Source organism: Rosa chinensis, chromosome 5 (assembly GCF_002994745.2).
Source record: "Rosa chinensis cultivar Old Blush chromosome 5, RchiOBHm-V2, whole genome shotgun sequence".
Classification (NCBI taxonomy): Eukaryota; Viridiplantae; Streptophyta; class Magnoliopsida; order Rosales; family Rosaceae; genus Rosa; species Rosa chinensis.
The window spans coordinates 41,026,205-41,040,156 of NC_037092.1; the positions used below are offsets into that span (position 1 = coordinate 41,026,205).

A 13,952-nucleotide genomic window follows, 5' to 3' on the forward strand; every position below is an offset into this window, starting at 1 on the left:
GAAAACTAAATTGGTTAGCTGGTGTGCACGCCACCATTATAAATCCCAATAGTATGTAATACATCGAAAAAGTAATTCCCATTGTTATATCATTTTCTTCATATATTATGTTTCTTTGATTCTTTTAACAATCACCGCCAATTGATGATGTGGAATTCCAAATAAAGTGGCAGGAATTGTGAAAGCTGCGTTTTGATAACGTAGTGTGTATTTTTACAATTTACCTTAGCTGCCACTGTAATTGGCTTTGGCTTTGTTAGTTTGCATGTGTTATCCCGACACGTATAGTGTAGCTACAAGTGAAAGCTTCAAAGAAAGCTTGAGAAAACCATAGAGAAATACAGAGAAAAATAGAAACTTTTGTATTGTGATTGGAATTAGTTACAATGAAATTACGATTTTGTATTTATTACCGATATAATTTGCACCCTAACTAACTAATACACGAAACCTGTAGCTACATGACACGTGTCAGGATAATATACACAAACTAACAAAGCCAAATCCAATTACAGTGGCAATTAACGTAAATGGTAAAAATACACACTATGTTATCACTTCTCCTCAGATTGATGTGGGGGGCCTAACATCAAGCCGTAGCATAAGTAATTGTGTTGAGGTGAATAGAGACCCTTGGTAAAGAGATTAGCAAGTTGTTCTTCAGAGCAAACAAACTGCAGCCAAATTGATCCATCATTGACTTTGTTTATGGTGAAATACACACATACCTCAATATGTTTCAGTTTGAAATGATGCACAGGGTTAGTGGCAAGAGCAAGAGCAGAGATGTTTCATAATGTAGTGTAGGTGTAGAATTAAGGGTGAGATGCAAGTCTGCAAGTAGATATTTGAGCCATTGTAATTCAGAAGTTGTATCTGCTATGCTTCTATACTCAACTTATGTGGATGACCTAGAAACAGCTATTTGCTTTTTGCTACACCAAGAAAATAGGAGAACCATTAAGTAAAATGACAAAGCCAGTGATTGATTTTCTATCATTTGGGTCTCTAGCCCAGTCTGCATCACTGTAGGCTTGAAGAGAGAAGTTGTGATCAAGGAATGCCTAAAGATATAAGTTGTGATTTGAAAAAGAACCCCCTCCTAAAGGTAATGCCAATATTAGAAGTTCCTTTGACATATTTGAGAATACGTTTTGCAGCAGTGAAATGGTGATGAGTTGGACAGTGAAGGAACTGACAAATAGAATTAACATTGTATGTAATGTCAGACCTTGTGAAGGTAAGATATTGCAAACAACTAACAAGGCTCCTGAACTGTTCAATGTCACTAGAAGAGAGAGGTGTCCCATGATCTTTTAGAAGTTTGAGAGACCAGATTGACGTGGTATAATATGAGAGTGACAATCATCCAAACCTACTTTGTGAATTAGGTCTTTAGCATACTTCTACTATGATGCAAATATACCATTTGATAGATACTTGATCTCCAATCCCATAAAGAAATTAAGTTGGCCCAAGTCTTTCATATCAAACTCATGTTGTAGAGAAGTCTTAATCTCTTATAAGTGTTGCACAATTGCTAGTAAGTATAATATCATCCACATGCCATAAAGTAAAATTTATGCTTTTGAAGAGCTGGAAATAAGAGTAAACAGTGAGGGATTAGCATATGAAGGAATAAAACCAAGATAGGGTAAGAATGAAGTAGACCTTTCATTCCAGGCTCTAATACCATGAAAGCTTCGAAAAGAGCTTCAGAAAACCATAGAGAAGTGCAGAGAAAAATAGATACTGAACTTGTATTATGACCAGAATTAGTAACAATGAGATTAGGGTTTTATATTTATACTAGTAATTAACTAACTTAATTAGCACACTAACAAACTAATACAAGGAACATGTGGCTACACGACACGTGTCAGGATAACACACGCATTACAATGGCAGCTAAAGTAAGTGGTAAAAATACACACTATGTTATATTACTCCATGGCATAAACCATGAAAACTCCATTTTTTCCAGCAATAATTCTTTAGTTATAGTTTGGTTGGTAGCTTTGGATTTTTGTTTACTCAGGGTCTGAGGACTCTGAGAGTCCGAGGTAGCTTTGGATTTTTGTTTACTCAGGGTCTGAGGACTCTGAGAGTCCGAGCAGTAATAATATGGAACTAGCAAGAAGTGTTTCTTGGCTCTCTTCTCCATCATTCAATCGGAGATCGTTTTCTCTATGCTAGCTAGCTAGTTTGTGCAATAGCAGCATTGTTTGAACACCTCAGAGACATGATAGTGTTGTTCGAACATGTCAGCGTTGTTCAAAGAGTAACTAAAGAGGCTTTAAGCTCGAGAGTGTGTGTGGCTCCAAGAGATAGCATGAAGGGTTCTGAATTCCTTTTTAGCCTGCATGTTTAACCTTTTCTACTTTCAATCAGAGACTGTTTGCAATTACAGAAGGACATTTCTACATATGTCAACTTAATTTGCTGATTTGAGTAACACTATCAGATCTAATGTGAACTCAATTGTATTGCGGATACAGTGTGTACATCCTCTATTACAAAGAGCAATGCTGATTAACCATTCAATTGTCCTAAGTGGCGTAAGCTGCTTTTTGTAGCCTTCTTCTTGGCTCATCTCTTAAGGTAATTAATTAACTTCATGATCCTGGCCATTAGATTTGATAGTGTTATTTGTTGCACAAATTAAGAGATTGGTCTCTTAAAACAGGTGGATAGGTAGGACAGTCATCCTTAAATTTATAACAATCTTATTTTACATTTATATAGTAAATTACAATGAAAAACAAAAGAGATTACTAATGACTTGATCAAGTTTAGGATCAGTTTGTTTGGTATTAGAAAGAAAGTATTAAGTTGCATACATGAGAACTTTAAATTAAATTATATTATATTATATTATATTATATTATATTATATTATATTATATTATATTATATTATTGTTTGAACCTAAATTTAGCGAGACCTACATGACACACAGGTTGGCAGGGTCCACAAGAAATTTTGTTTAGAATGGTTGAATAGCCGCGACATAATGGATGACTGTTATTGAATGGCCGAGGCATAATGAATGACGGCAATCGAATGGTGTAAATCAAGTTCATAAAGGTCATTAGCTGTAGGCGTGCGTTAAAAGGATTCAAGATGTCACGCCCCTGATTTTTAACACAATTAAAAATCAATATATAATCTCATAATTACACATGCGTGATCGTTCAACCATCAGTACCAAGCACCTGGAAACTTTTTCCCTTTAAACTACATACGTATTAATGCCTTGAACCCAATATGTCAATATTGACCCGCCTTACGAATTAAATTGTCAACAACAAAATAAAACGTAAAACCTCCTCAGAGTTTACTACATAGCGGAAGTCATGACAATGGCAAAGCCAACCAAATTTGCTTCCTACATGTTCTGCTACCAACAAGCTACCTCAGCTTCAGCCACAATTACCCTGACCTGCAGGATTAACCCCTACACCGTTTGAATAGTGCACCGGGTTGTCACACAACAAACCCGGTAAGCTTTTGCAAGCCCGCATGAGTAACTCAAAACAACTCACACCAAAATCACGGGCTGAACCCCGCACGTTTCAATTAAGAAACCAATCACGCTTTGATCCCTTAAAACACGAAATAAAGGAGAACAACTCACACTTTAATTCCCATTCAAATCAAAATAAAAGAAAGCAACTTACACCTTGGTTTCTTTTAAAACAAAACATAGAAAGCAACACACTCCTTGGTTTCTATCAAATATAACATAGAAAACAACTCACACCTTGAATTCTATCAATCGTACCAAATCATACCATAGAAAGCAACTCACACCTTGATTTCTATCAAATATAACATAGAAAACAACTCACACCTTGAATTCTATCAATTCGTACCAAATCGTACCATAGAAAGCAACTCACACCTTGATTTCTATCAAATATAACATAGAAAACAACTCACACCTTGAATTCTATCAATCGTACCAAATCGTACCATAGAAAACAACTCACACCTTGATTTCTATCAATCGTTAATAAGGAAAACAACTTGCACCTTGTCCCCTTAAAAACCGTTAATAAGGAGGCAACTCACACCTTGTTCCCTAAAAACATGTAATGTCATGAGTTATCAATAACCAATTCCCATTACCACCCCATGAATTACCTATATGGCAGATAGACTAGAGCTCTAACTGAAAACGTAACCACTCGTCCAGCTAAAGACGTGATTACCTGATATTCTGCCCAAGGTCATAGACCTTCGTTCCTCGGGCCGCACAGTCCCTTGGAGCAAAACATTAAGGAGTCGTACTTGACCCAAAATGTTACACAATCTCAATGCTTTTCAAAACAATCGAAATCAACATTTCCATAATCATTGTTTTCCGAAAAGCCATAACACAAAACAATAAAAAGCATCATTCCATGCATATTGTTTTCATACACAAATCTCAACGCTTTTCTCAAATCTCAACACTTTTCAAAACAAATAAGAATCAACATTTCCACAATCATTTGTTTTCTAAAAGCCACGACCCAAAAACAATAAAACGCATCATTCATGTCTATTGTTTTCATAAATCCACAAACCGCCAAAACATATATATTTCACGTAAATATATATCTATACGTAGTCATCCGCTCAGGAATGCCTACTAATACCAACTATAGTTTGCAGTTACTAAATAACTCTCAAAGCAATAAGGGTAATTCCGTTCATTATTGAACCTTGTGAGATTACTCACCTCGAAACTCCCGCTGCGTCTTCAATACAGAACAAGGCAGTCAAATCCACAAAATAGCCGTCCAAGAATACCTCGCCAAGTACCTAAGGAAGTACAGCTCTGATTCAGTCAACGAATCACAAGGAATAACGTTCAAAACCTAAATCGAACCAAAATTCCCAAGGTGACGCCAAATGAGACGAAACCACATCCAAGACCACCCAATGTCTCCAGAATACTTATACGATTGATATTTTCGAACCACAAGTCGATCGGACACTCGGATCCTCACGGATTGAATAAATCCACCGGTATGAAACGGTAAAAATCATAACAAATCCATACGAACTCCAAAATTTGCATATTATATATTGAAACCCTCGTATCAATGAGTAGAACATATATAATACCAGAAACAGTTCCCTAGATGGCCAGAACACCGCCGGAACGCAGCCACAGGCGGTGGCACTTCGCCGCCGGCCAAAACTCAATATTTCACAAAACTCCCAACATCAAAAAGTTTCATCTAAGCATGCTTGTGAATTTTCATAACTAGCTCGAAGTCAGAAAACAAGCATAAAGGGTTGAAAACTACCTCACAAGTTTTGAATTTTTGCTCAATCTGAGTTGAACTGATTTCCACATAAATCGATCTAAAAAAACACCATAGATCGATCAAGGAGGCTCCCACGAACCCAAAGATGGAAGCTTGAAGCCGTGCCGTCGCCGAAGCTAGGATTTCCTGTCGGGTCCGAAAACACCAAACTTTGCCGACTTGCAGTGCTGGCGTGGAGGAGAATTATCGCTACAGGACACCAGAGGGACGACCAGACGGAGGAGACGACCTAATCTGGAGCGTTTCACCGCCGGAGATCTCCGAAAAATCCGGGTCGGGTCTGCCGGGTTCGGGTCAGGTCAGTCGAATATCTTCAGTATTGAAGGCGTCGACCGAGAGAGAAGAAAGAGAGAGAAAAATAACTTTCCAGAAATGGAAAGTGGAATTATGATTTCATTTTCTAATTTTCCATATTTATACTAAAATGGAAACTTTTTCCGATAGTCATAACTTTCTCATACGAGCTCCAAATGACGTGTTCCACATGTCCACGAACTCGTATCGACACGCTCTACAACTTTCATCAAGGAAGTTTTTAGAGAATCTCAACGTATAAAAAGTCAAACTTCACACGACCCCCTAAACTATAAAATTCGAATAATTATCCGCCCGAAACACTTCCGCTCCATCCACGAGCCACTAAATCGTCCAATAACCACTACTTAAATTCCGGAAAATCCTAAGAAAATAAATACAAATTTCCGGGGCATCACACAGGATATTTAAAAGCCGTGGAGATTATAGTTTGAGACAATCATCTTAAATGTACGGTTATGAGTCTTAATTCTCTTATAGTTTGAGACAATCAGCTTAAATGCACGGTTATGAGTCTTAATTCTCAAATTAGCAGTTATTGTATTCAAATGCATGTAACCATGCATTGATTCACAACTTTGAATTCATGCAATCAATACGGTCTTGATAGTTACAACCAAGATTTTATCTTTTCCTTTATTCAGTAATGTATCTTTCACTATAAAAAGGACTATAGGCATCATTGTTAGTGGTCGTCGACCAAACGCTCTACGCGATTACTTAAATTTTATCTTAATATAGTTCAATATTTCAGCAACGCTTATCAATCTTTACGTGATTGTCTTATCACTTTCTTTACCGGTATTTATTTTTCTGCACTTTACATTGTTGTTCTTTACATTCATGCAATTTATCTTTTCGCTATTTACTTTGTCTGCACTTTATTTCCTGCGGTTTACATTCTTCTTGTTTATCTTTATTTGCTACATTTTTACTTTCATGTTGTTTACTTTGCATTATTTACATTCTTGCAGTCATTAAGCAAATCACTATAAAGAGACATCACTAGAACGTTTGGATCTAGTAAACAAGTTTCCTAGCATTCATGCGTTTCTTTGTTTATACCCGTATTGAATCAAGGCATCAGGGTAACACTTTATACTTTGATTTTGTTTTTACCGCGACTGGTGAGTATTTGCATCCTACAGATTTATCAATTGTCACTCGAACGTTCACGTTCACTCACCGAGTTGTACAGTACGAACACTCCGGCTAGGTAAGGCCAATCCGTGCTAAAGTCCTTGCATTCAAGGCAGATATAACCCCGCGGCCGAGATAGATGCTTCTTCAACCCACAATCAACTGATCATAAGTCAAATCGGCCCAAGATCTACAATCTAGAACAAACTCGCTTGGCCTCCCGGCCCCGAGTTGGCATGCCCGCGCACATGTCACCACTCCAGAAAGACACGTGTAAGCCAAAGAAGCCCAGCTCAGTGACACGAGGCCGAGTTGATTTTTTAGCGAACAATTATATTATATTATATTATATATATATATATATATATATTTATATACCTATCATATCTAGAGCGGAGCTCCGCTTTTAAAATTTAGGTGTGAAGTTCGAGTTTTGGGTCACTTTTCTGTCGCATATCCACATCTCGACCGTTCAGTTTTTAGGCACTAGTTTATAGATCGTCTCTGCAAATTTTCAGCCAAAATGATGATCGTTAAGGCATTGATAATTGCCTTAAAGCTAGTACGGTTCAGGTTGACAGATTCAGTCCATCCATTGGTTTAAGCGAGTTAGATACCTTAACGATCATCAATTTGGCTGAAAATTTGCAGAGATGATCTATACACTAGTACCTAAAAACTAAACAGTCGAGATGTGGAAATGCGACCGAAAAGTGACCCAAAACTCAAACTTCACAAGTTAATTTCAAAGCGGAGCTCCACTCTAGATAGAATCTGTCTATATATATATGTGTGTGTGTGTGTGTGTGTGTGTGTGTGTATAAGCCAGATCACAGACGGACGTCCGCACTATCGCTAGAGTGCGGACGTCGACGCAGCAGCCTCTTTCAGGCCACGACGGCGGCTCAGGGCTTGTCGGACGAAGGCCGAAGGGATCCCAGACGGCTTCTAGGTAGCGATCGAGGTCGGAGTTGCAAGTTTCTGGGCAGTGAACTCACCTGCAATTGCAGGTTCTAGACAGAGCTGCAAACCGCTCGCCAGCAACTCCACCGGACGGCAGGCTGGCTTCGCAGACCCCTGGCCTCTGTCAGGAAAGCCGCGCCGCGCCATCTAAGCTTGATTAAGGCTGGAGAAGCGACGTCTGCACTTTTTCTGGGTTGCGGAGGTCCGCTCTCGAACGGCTCCGTGTGTGTGTGTGTATAAATATATATATATATATATATATATATATATATATATATATATATATGGTGGTGCTATTCACACACCCCCTCTATCTTTATATTACTTTAATTCAATTATGTTTTACAAATTACCCTCACTACCCTCCTTTGTAATTTTATTTCTTTTATTTTTTTATTTTTTATTTTTTCTTTTATCTGTTTGGCAAGTCAATCATGAATCAAAAATCATTGCAATAAATTAATTTTCTTTTACCTATAAATGAAGGAAAAATAATACGTTCATTAAGTGGAATGACCTGTATTATTAGACGAGAATATGCTTCCCAAGTAATTACATTCATCCAATTGAATCTAAATTGCAAAGTTTGATCTCATACAAGTAGGAGGGGTGAAACGCATGCTTTACTTCCTCGTTGTCTCGGGTTCCAATATTACACCTAGCTTACTAGAGTTTCTCATCTCTTATAGATTGGCAATAAGCCATTTTCAAACGAAGTCTGCAAATTTGAGAAATTTGTAGGTAAAAAAGAAAAAAAGAAAAAGGAGTATAGTTCAAAATTAATTGTCTGAATAAGAGTAGCTTGAGGAGCTAAACAAATGTAGACACACGCATAATCAATGGTATGAACTCTTAATTTAATGTATTTTAGATAACTGTATTGAAAGAACACTGACCCATAAATAATAAGAATGTATTATGCAAGGCTGAGGACAAATTTTGCAATTTTGATTCAGTTGGATGAACGTAATTACCTAGGAAGCATATTCCTTGTCTATCTAATAATACATGTCATTCCACTTAACGAACGTATTATTTTTCTTTCATTTATAGGTAAATTAAAATTTTGATTTATTGTATAATGATATATTGATATTTGATTCATGATTGACTTGCCAAATAGACAAAAAAAAAAGAATCAGAATTGCAATGGAGGGTAGTTAGGGTAATTTGTAAAAAAGAATTGAATTAAAATAATAGAAAAATAGAAGAGCGTGTGAATAGAGAAAATGGGTGTGTGAATAGCACCACCCTATATATATATATATATATATATATGCCCGTTCTAGAGAGGATGTCCTTACTTTAAAAATTTGAGGATTTTTGTTATTTACACAAATATGTGACCTAAATCAATGATCTCAACCGTTGATCCTTTAGATTCCTATGTAAGAATGATGTCTACAAAAAATTAACTAAATCCATAATTATTTGGTGATTCAAAATTGTGTAAACAATTGTAATCCGTTAGATTAAATTAAAACGAATATTGTGCTAATCAAATAGTTAAACGTCTTCCGATTTGACTAATTTTTTGTATGATTCATATGTGTATAGGTAACTAAAGAATGAGTAGTTGTGATTATTAAAATATATCCTAAAAATAAAAATGTCATCACTTGATCCTATATATATATATATATATATATCATAGGATCGATGCAGAAGTTTCCGTTAGCTACGCTGGACCGTTGGAGTAATACTAATATAATATGTAAAGTTATAGAGAAATTCTTAGTTAGGTACTTTCCAACCATGCGCATGGCAGTAGGGCTGCCCAATCAAAATTAAGAAAGAACTTTGTGTATTCCAAAATTATCCCTCTTTTAATAAAGCAATATACCCAAAACTTCCTGCAAGATCCTGATTTGGTAGCCCTACGGCCACATGGTACAGTTGCTCTACCTAAGAATCTCTCAAAGTTATAAACCATATGTCGGCTAGAAATATACGGAAAGAAAATGTGTCTTCTGACTACAGAGATAAGAAGTAAAAATAATTAAATAATTACGGGTGTTCTTGTTTTCGGGAACAACAATTTGTGTTCTTCGAATCTTATATATTTGTATTTGGTTACGTTATTGGGAAAAGCTTTGTGCATGATAAGATAATTGGACCGGCACGATTTAATGATGCTATCTCAACCTACTTCCAGTAATAACGAGAATTGTTTCAAGAAACTAAAAGAATATTGGATATCCGGTAATTTGATGATTGTACATATTACTCAATTATTTCATAATTAATATGGAGGTATTTCGATCAGAAAGTTATATTCCAAGCTTTTTGTTTATAGTGAATATCTCATTAACTTGAACTTGAACGTTGGATGGTTCTTAGCCGACATTGCACTGCTGCCTCAATTAGCTGAAGACTTCCTTTCTCTTTGTGAAATTCCATAGAGTACTTCAATAAGGATTCAACAGATTTTGAGTATGTATTGTCATTCAAGGTCCGATTATCTCAATATATATAAAAAGTATGAGTCAAGAATTTCCTTTTATATATTAACCAGGAATGCATGACTTAGGAGAAGAAATTACTATTTGAAGCAATGGCATGCCATAATAAGTTAAACCATTCAGAGACACTTCCACAGCTAGCATTACATTGCATTGCATTCATTAGTATCCAAAACCTCGTTGGCATTTATTTTGATGAACTAATTACAGTTACCGAAAGCCTGTTGTGTTACTTTTGCTTTTGATATCCGTCAAGTACTACTCTTTGTAAAAACTACATGAATTTTATTTATGTCTTATATACATTGTCTAAGTTTTATTTGTTTATTTATTAGTTTATGTTTTTATCTTTCTGTCAAACGTATTTGCTTATGTATTTTACTGTCACACCAGTAACCCCTCAACTGCGCCTAAATACATATATGGCAAAAGAATTAATTAGTTGACTATTTTAAACAATTTCCTAGCTTTTAGGGGTTTGCCTATAGGTTTGAATATTGCAATTTTCTGTTGAACATTTTCCATCCATTAGTTTTTCAAAGTCAGTGTAATTAATTAATTACAAAGGAAAATCTTGTAAATTATCAAGACGATCAAGGAAATTAATAGCTTATTACAGTTTAATTTTAACTCGTTCAACATGCTAATTTCATGATCTCAATCGTCTCTATGTTATGTTATTCTTTATAAAGGTCTCTATGAAAATTAATTGTTTAATTATGCATAATGCCAAATAGATATTCGACTAACTCACACTGCTCAAAAGGTTAGTCGTATGCATTTTTTTCTTAATTACAATACTTGTCGTAAATACCATAAGAACTTTTTGTATAATCAAGTGTATAATTGAGTTTCGTTTTCTCTTCTTTGACTAAATAGAAAATTACGTAGAATGCATGCATGGGATTCGAGTATTCGACATGGTTTTACATAGCCAGCCTTCTCTGGTCGGCTAGGGCATTATATATGTTTGACCTTTGAAGCCCCAACCTATAGAAAAACCAACTATATATAGGTCTTGGCCAATGACAGAGAAGTTTCATGCAGGGCGTCTCGTTAGGCTTCAAATCTTCTGTCCCCATTTTCCTATCCCCTTCCCTGTCTCCCTATCAATTGTTGACACGTGGCATTGTTGTCTCCTCAAACTAACCTTCTCTTACCAGCCTACTAACCCCGTGTGTAGCTCTAACCCAACTCTAACTCACCCTCTCCCCTTCTTCTTCTCTCTTTCATCACCAACTTGCCTCCTGCTTCTGCTTCTTCTCATCATCTTCATCTTCAAACCAACAAAAACCCACATCATTGAACCCAACTGCTTATATTACTTGTTTTCCCACCATCATCACATACATACTTTTTTTTTTTGAACATTTAACTGACGAATCGAAGCCGTAAGATTCTCTGATCATTTGCTTTTATACGGTGAAAAACCAAACATCCATTATCCCATTCCAAAAAAAAAAAAAAATCAGAGACTTGTTCCAGATAGATCAAACATGATACGGAGAGATCTAAGATCATCTCTGCAGCTCCATCATAAGAGCAAAGTCCTCCCACAGCTCCGAGTCGGCCGCCGATTCGCAAGCCGGTCCGAACCGGTGCAACAAGGCATCCAGGGGTATGCAGCCGTCGCCGTCCCGGTCCACCTCGCTTAACATCATTTCCACCTCTTCCTGGCTCGGCGGCTCCGCTCCCAGCCGCTTCAGCAGAGCCTCTAGCTCTTTTCTCGACACGACTCAGTCGTTGTCTCTGTCGATCAGCTTAAACACCTGGACCACGTCGAGATGAGTGTCGGCAGAGAAATCTGACCAGTCGCCGGATATTTCCGGCAGAACTCTCGTAGGAGTCCCCATGCCGCAGGGCCGGGGCTTGTGGTCGGACTGCAGGGGATCCGAGGAGGAAGACGACGTCGGTTCCGGAGCCAAAGGACGGTGGGTCGGAGCGGGAAACGGCGGAGCGGTCCTTCTTAGAGCGGAAGAAGCGTTTGGGGCTGAGGCTGTTGATTTTCATGAGCTTCATGGCTGAAGATGAAGATGAAGGTGATGAGAAGAAGCAGAAGCAGGAGGCAGGGGAGAGGGTGAGTTAGAGTTGGGTTAGAGATACACACGGGGTTAGTAGGCTGGTCAGAGAAGGTTAGTTTGAGGAGACAACAATGCCACGTGTCAACAATTGATAGGGAGACAGGGAAGGGGATAGGAAAATGGGGACAGAAGATTTGAAGCCGTCTCGTTAAAATCTAATTAAAGCTTTAAAGGATCCTGATCCTCTCCCTGTCTCCTTCTTATTCTGTGAGTCCATTCAATATTTAAAGGTAGATTAGTGCTCCACGTCATCATCTTCGACATTTCTTTAAAATGGGATTTTGTTACTTAACTCATTTAGAATTGTGTGAGATATTTATATAACAGAAAACACACATGATACGTTTGCTCATTTTCTAATACTTTGTAATGAAAATCAAAGATTCAGAAAATCTCCACGAAGGTGATAAAATAATCAACCATGAACTGAAAACTTGGTGAAAAAATAAAAATAAAAAATGAAACAAATGTTTACATGCAAATGAGGTTACAAATTAGCTCAAAAGAAGTCCAAGTCAAGAGTTCCTTTCTATAGAGATATGTTTTTCAGGAATCCATACCTAAGGAATTCTTCAGGAAATGACATACAATTATGTGAACAATTCAAATGTGCATACATTTAACAGCTAGCGTTGCATTCAACTATCTGAAAATTTGTTGGTAGAGAAGGACAGTGATTTCGATCAACTCGATCAACAAAGTAGATGAAATTGAAAAAGAACAACCCTCATGAAATTTCTGACCAAGTTTAAAAAAATTTATTTCCCAGCAACCCTCAACTGTATATGTGTAGTAGCAACTAGCAAGTACGTATAGAAAATCTGAAGAGGTCTTCATTATGAGTTGGCAGGTTGATGAAGAAGTTCTTTGGTCAAATGAAAAAAATATGACCGATTAAATAATTAATTATTGGCCTGGTCTCCTGGAATGTATATTATAAACTCAAATTAATTTGACGACAAACTTCGTAATTGGGTCAAAGCAAGCCCCACTGGTGGCATAGATCTGTGATCAGATTTCAATTTGATGAGACTGGATCTTCCATTGGAATATGATATAAATGGAAATTAGTAGGAAATTATTCAGAGATCAACTCATTTTTAATCAAGAAGGTAGTCTCTCCAACACATTGTATGTTTGGTTCAAGGAAAAGATCCCTAGCTTTCTTTCTTTTTTTCTTTGTCTAAGTTTGATCTATTTATTTATATGATCTTTTGACTGGTCATACCAGTAACTCTCGACTACTTATGGATATGCATATGAGACTTTGGAAATAAGTTCACAAATTTTAACAATTTCTTAGATTTTAGGGTTACCGCAGTTTTGGATAACATAATTTTCTGTACTTCTTCCATTGGATATGATAATACAAACTCATATATGAAGTTCATGGGAAACAAGAAAGAAAGATTCAAATTGAGAAATTTTTCAATAACTCATACGTTTACCGTTGAAAAGAGCGACTTAAATTAGAACATTTGATACCAGTTCAAAAATAAAGAGTTATATGTGATTTTATATTGTAAGTGCACCCACTTAACAGTCGACACGCCGGATCTGTGCGTGACCATGATGATTCCACAAAACTATAGTTGGCATTGGGTTGTAGTTTCTATTGCCAGCTAGGACGTATTGTTTGGTTCAATTTAACAAAATTCCCTTTTGTAAAAT

General features: G+C 36.8%; 1 pseudogene; it reads right to left on the minus strand.

Annotated features, from left to right (window-relative positions):
* Positions 1 to 11,624: 11,624 nt before the first annotated feature.
* LOC112167376 lies at positions 11,625 to 12,559 on the minus strand (annotated as a pseudogene).
* Positions 12,560 to 13,952: the final 1,393 nt, after the last annotated feature.